General features: G+C 39.0%; 1 pseudogene; it reads right to left on the bottom strand.

Moving 5' to 3' along the window:
- Window positions 1–735: 735 nt before the first annotated feature.
- On the bottom strand, window positions 736–1,560 carry LOC101707853 (targeting protein for Xklp2 pseudogene; annotated as a pseudogene).
- Window positions 1,561–4,689: the final 3,129 nt, after the last annotated feature.

Consider the following 4,689-nt stretch of genomic DNA (forward strand, 5'->3'; position numbering starts at 1 on the left):
AGTCAAATAAAACCGAGGGTTCAGTTTCCACAAAGTAATGTAGGTATTCTTCACTTTGAGCTAAACTTCTTGATCTTCACAATTATTAACTTTTGTGGATAAAGGAAGATTTAGAGAAACAGTTTCTAAACTGGCACAAGCTCTCCCGACACTTTGAGAAGGTTTATAAATAAATAATATTTTGAAGAGGTTTCCTTTCTATGGTGGCAGAGAATAGAATGTACATTTGCTAAAGTTAAAGCAATTTGAAATTCAATTTGGCAGCTATGGATCCACTTTAGGAGCATGTGGGAAATACCTTTTAGTTAGGAAAAAGATTTCCTCCAGTGTTCATCCTGTGTAACAACTAATGTTTTCCTCTCCTTGACAAATTTCAGTTTAAGATTGATTTCTCAAAAGAAGAAAAAAAGTGGATGCAAAAACTTGTGTTGACACGGGTAGTTATTGTAGTTGACTATATCAATCTGAAACCAAATGGCTTATTTTTCCTCCTTGAAACCTTTACAAATCTATAGTATAAAAAACTGGTCATTGGGTATGATAAGTCCCTCTTGAAATTTAAAAAATGTAGAGGTTAAAAAACATGACTTTTCTGGAAACTAGTACTGAACTCATTAATGTTCAAAGGACACATTTAAATATTATTATTATTATTATTATTTTGAGTTAGTTGAGTCTCATTTTAGCCTTAAAATGTATGAAAACACTTCTTCACAGAACTGGCCCCACAGTTGTCAGTATGTTGTCAGGCATGGGTCCAAGAGTCTGGAGAAATGATTTCTCTCCATGCCTGGTGTGAGGTAATGAGCAGCTCCTGCTGCCAGGCAGTATCTGCAGCTCACAGTTTAGTTCAGCAGTGGAATTGAGTGGAGAACTTAGGAGAGACAGACACAGTAAGAGGCTGGTCACTTGACTTTATCTCCACAGCCTGGTACTTGCATATTAGATTTGCCTTGTGCACCAGTTCTTTCCATAGCGTAGCCAGCTCCTCCTTCTTCTGTTCTTCCTCCTGCTGTCTGGCCTCCTCCAGCTGCTGGGCTTTCTGGGCTTTAGCCTCAGTCATTCTCTTTTCCAGCTCCTGTCACTCCTTGGCTCTCTTCTCAGTGGCCAACTCAAAAGGTTCCTGAACTGGGAGAACCAAAATGTCCTCAGCAACTGATTTTTTCTCTTTCTTGGGAACAAAGGGCTCCTGGAAGATAACACAGTTTGCTGCTGTTTCAGTTCTTCCTCTTGCTGGTGCTTCCACGTCTCAGCCTTCCTAGCACCTCTCTTGTCAGTCTTCAACGCAAATGGCTCAGTCTGGGTCACATTCTTTAACTTCTTCTCCGGCAGATTAACGCTATCAAAATGAGGCAAAGGAAGTGCCTTAAACTTGGGTACCTCTGCTTTCTACAATTCTTTTATTTTATTCTCCTTCTGTAATTGGTGTTCTTTGTCCTGAGAATCAAAGAAGAAAGGACATATTTCTACAGTTCTTGCCTCTGGGGTATGGTGTTTTTCTTTCTTCTGCAAATTTTTCTGGGCAGAGTCTAAGAGATATCCTCTGAGGCTGGACTGGAGTATTTATTGATTTGGTTCCCTCAACTTCCAGGCTGCAACAAGCACTTGATGAATTAGAATGTTCCATAAGAACTTTTTCTGCCTCTTTGTAGTAAGTGTTCTCAACTGATTGAAAAGGTGTGAGACTAGTTTGCTGAAGATTTCCTTTTCTTGAGGAAGCTTGGTTCTGAAAAAGCTCTCTTGTCCCACTTTTCCCAAGAAATGTATTCTCTAAATTGGTCTTTTCCTCAAACCATGAATCTACATTTTCTGTATCTTCCTCATAATCCAAAGATGTAAAATTGATGAAGCCCGAGGGAGCATCGAAGGAGTAAGAGTTTTTAACTTGTGACACTGTCCTCCCCTTAGTGCAGAAGAGTAGGTTTTTCCCAGTATTTGTATCATGTTTCTCAACAGGTCAATTTCTAGCTTTGCCTCAGCTCAGCTCTAACGATGAAACCTAAATATTATTTTAATACAAGCTGTGAAAAAACACTATCCAAAGTCTTAACGTTTCTGCTGCTCATTAGAACTGAACAATCTTTATTTTCAATGAAAATCAAAATAAGACACTGAAGCTTTATTAGTACCATACTTTAGCATTTTATTCTAGTGTTTGTTTGATTATTTCATGTGGTTAATTGAAACCTGCTGAAGGGAGAAGTCAGAAGAGAAAGTCAAAGTTACAGGGAAATATGTTAGGATTTGGAAAACTGAATGAAAGCTAAAATAAGGCTCTTTGGCATGAAAGGCTTAAAAGGGAAGAAGGTAGAGGCAAAAGGTAAGCCAGAATCAATGAGAGTTGTTCAAATTCAACCTCTGTGTTTCTGCACTATGAGAGTCATTATTGGAAAGATGCAGGAAAGGAAGCTGTAAGCACTGAGTGGTTACTCAGGGACAAACATTAAGCAGAATGGAAGACTCCCCATGTGCCCAACTGGCTGTGGCAATCTTGGACTTATTGCTAAAACTCTGAGCCTCAATTACTTATATGGCTATAAAAATAGTGTCTATCAGATACTACTAGGATAGTTATTATGATCAAATTAGAAAATAGAAAAGCAATTTGCAATGTTACCTCTTCTTACTTATGAAGACTGTACTTGAGCAAACTTTTTTTCTTTGTTGGTTGGAAGCTTCTTTCATTTACCTTGGTTTCTGTTAGTCAGTTGTGTCTTTCCTGCATATGATGACCTCGTGTTTGGAGTATTGAAGGATGCCTGACTGCCTGACTTAGGGTACAGCAGAGGATGAAAGAATAATACGTAAGAGACAAAAGTTTTGGATAAGTGGGGTTCAGGGACTTGATCTTAGCTTTTCCTAGCTAAGACCATGATCTCCGGAATTGTCAGTATTTATTGATTATACAACATAGCATGGGGTGTAAAGGAAGATGAAAGGAACAGCAGAACTAAGGCGCTGATGAGAGTCAGGCTTATAAAAGGGAGGAAAGATGCATTCTTGTGAAAGACAGATCAGAGTTAAAAAGCCACCTGTGTTCTCTTTAGCCTGCAATTGATCTGGGAGAGCAGCTGCACAAGAGTTATAAGTCCTCAGCTGTAGAGTCTTCTGCCATTAGAGATGTCACAGTATCATTGATCATTTAAATAGATCTCAATTGTGACCATTGGCATAGGGAGTTCTGTTTCTGTTTGCTAGCCTAAGGCTCATCTGGCAAGTCATATATAGGCCTTGGACTGACTCACAATCAATAGCAAATTTATGAGCCAATTCAATAACATTTTATAGCCTACCCAGCATGGTTTCAAGCTAGTCTCCTGGATTGGAGAATTCTTCATTCCAATTTTACCATCTATCCTGAGTAGTTTTTCTCAAATCATTGATAGCAGAATCACCTGGATACTTGCTTTCAGTGGGTTTTTATGTACCCATTCCAAAATTAGTGGGTTAAGATTTCTGTGGATGAGACTTAGAAATATGTTCTCATAAAAAATTAACAGATGAATTTTTGTTTGTTGTTGTTTTTGAGATAGACTGACTATAGTTTGGAGTGGCCTGAAACTCCCATGCAGCCCAGGTTGGTTTTGAACTTGCTATCCTCTTACCTCAGGTTCCCAAGATCTGGGATTATAGTTCTGACTGCTAACTGCATTTGAAAACTGCATCTGACTCTCTGACTAATCAATTATCCTTTCATTCTAAAATAACTATTAGCAGTTTATTTCCTTTTCAACTTCTGTTGGCAATTCCCGCACATAGTCTTTATCTGCTCTTTAATCTTTTTATTACTATCTCTTGAGGAGTCCAGGTCCTTACCAAAATAACTATGTATGATTGGTTTTCATACCTAGGCTTTTTCATACAAAGACTTTGATTGACAGACCCCTAGGGAGAAGCTGCCCTCCTTACAGTACAGTTGGTGTCCAGATAAAGCTCGGTGGTCTTGGGAAAAATCTGCAGTCTAGGACTTACACCCCTCTGCCAGCTAACTAAGCTCTTCTGTGGGTCTGTGATCCTAACCCAGAGATCTTTTGATGTGGGGTCTTTCACAGAAGTCTTCCTTTTTGAGGAAACCATATGGGGAAAGATGGAGCAAACTTGAAGATGCATTGATCTTCTTTGATTCATTACTCAGCATATTTCCACTCTAAATTCTTCCCCTTTTCCTTTCCTTAGCCTCCTTTCCTATAAATCTATAGGTGGGTTTTATTTGAGGCTCTCTCAACAAAACAATAACCCACATTTTGTACTGATACACCTGACCTTCGACCTCATGGAAAATGGAACTGCCTTGAATCTCAGAGTCAAAGCTTCCTCTGTTTTAGCCTTTTGCTTATATGATAGCAGAAAATGGTTGCAACCTTGGCTGATACTTCTAATTGTTTTTTATGTATTACTCTGTCACTTGGCTGCTTGGCTCTTTCTATAATTTAGCTGAATTTCCAGGTTCTCACTCACTGGAAACTCTTCCTAAATTTATTATTTAGTATTATGAGCATCTATGAGACTTAAAAAAATGGATTCCAGTGAAACTTAATTGTCTTCATTTCCTAGCCCACCCAGGGTTGCTCAGAGCTGCAGGAAGGTCATGTCACCATCTCAACCTCCACCACAGGAATTTGACAGGAAGCAGCCCCATTGACAGTTATCCTACACCTTTTTTAGCCCTGCTACCTCACCTGCTGTTTA

Source organism: Heterocephalus glaber, unplaced genomic scaffold (genome assembly GCF_053883595.1).
Source record: "Heterocephalus glaber isolate CG9 unplaced genomic scaffold, H.glaber_assembly_v1.0 deba00001461, whole genome shotgun sequence".
Classification (NCBI taxonomy): domain Eukaryota; kingdom Metazoa; phylum Chordata; class Mammalia; order Rodentia; family Bathyergidae; genus Heterocephalus; species Heterocephalus glaber.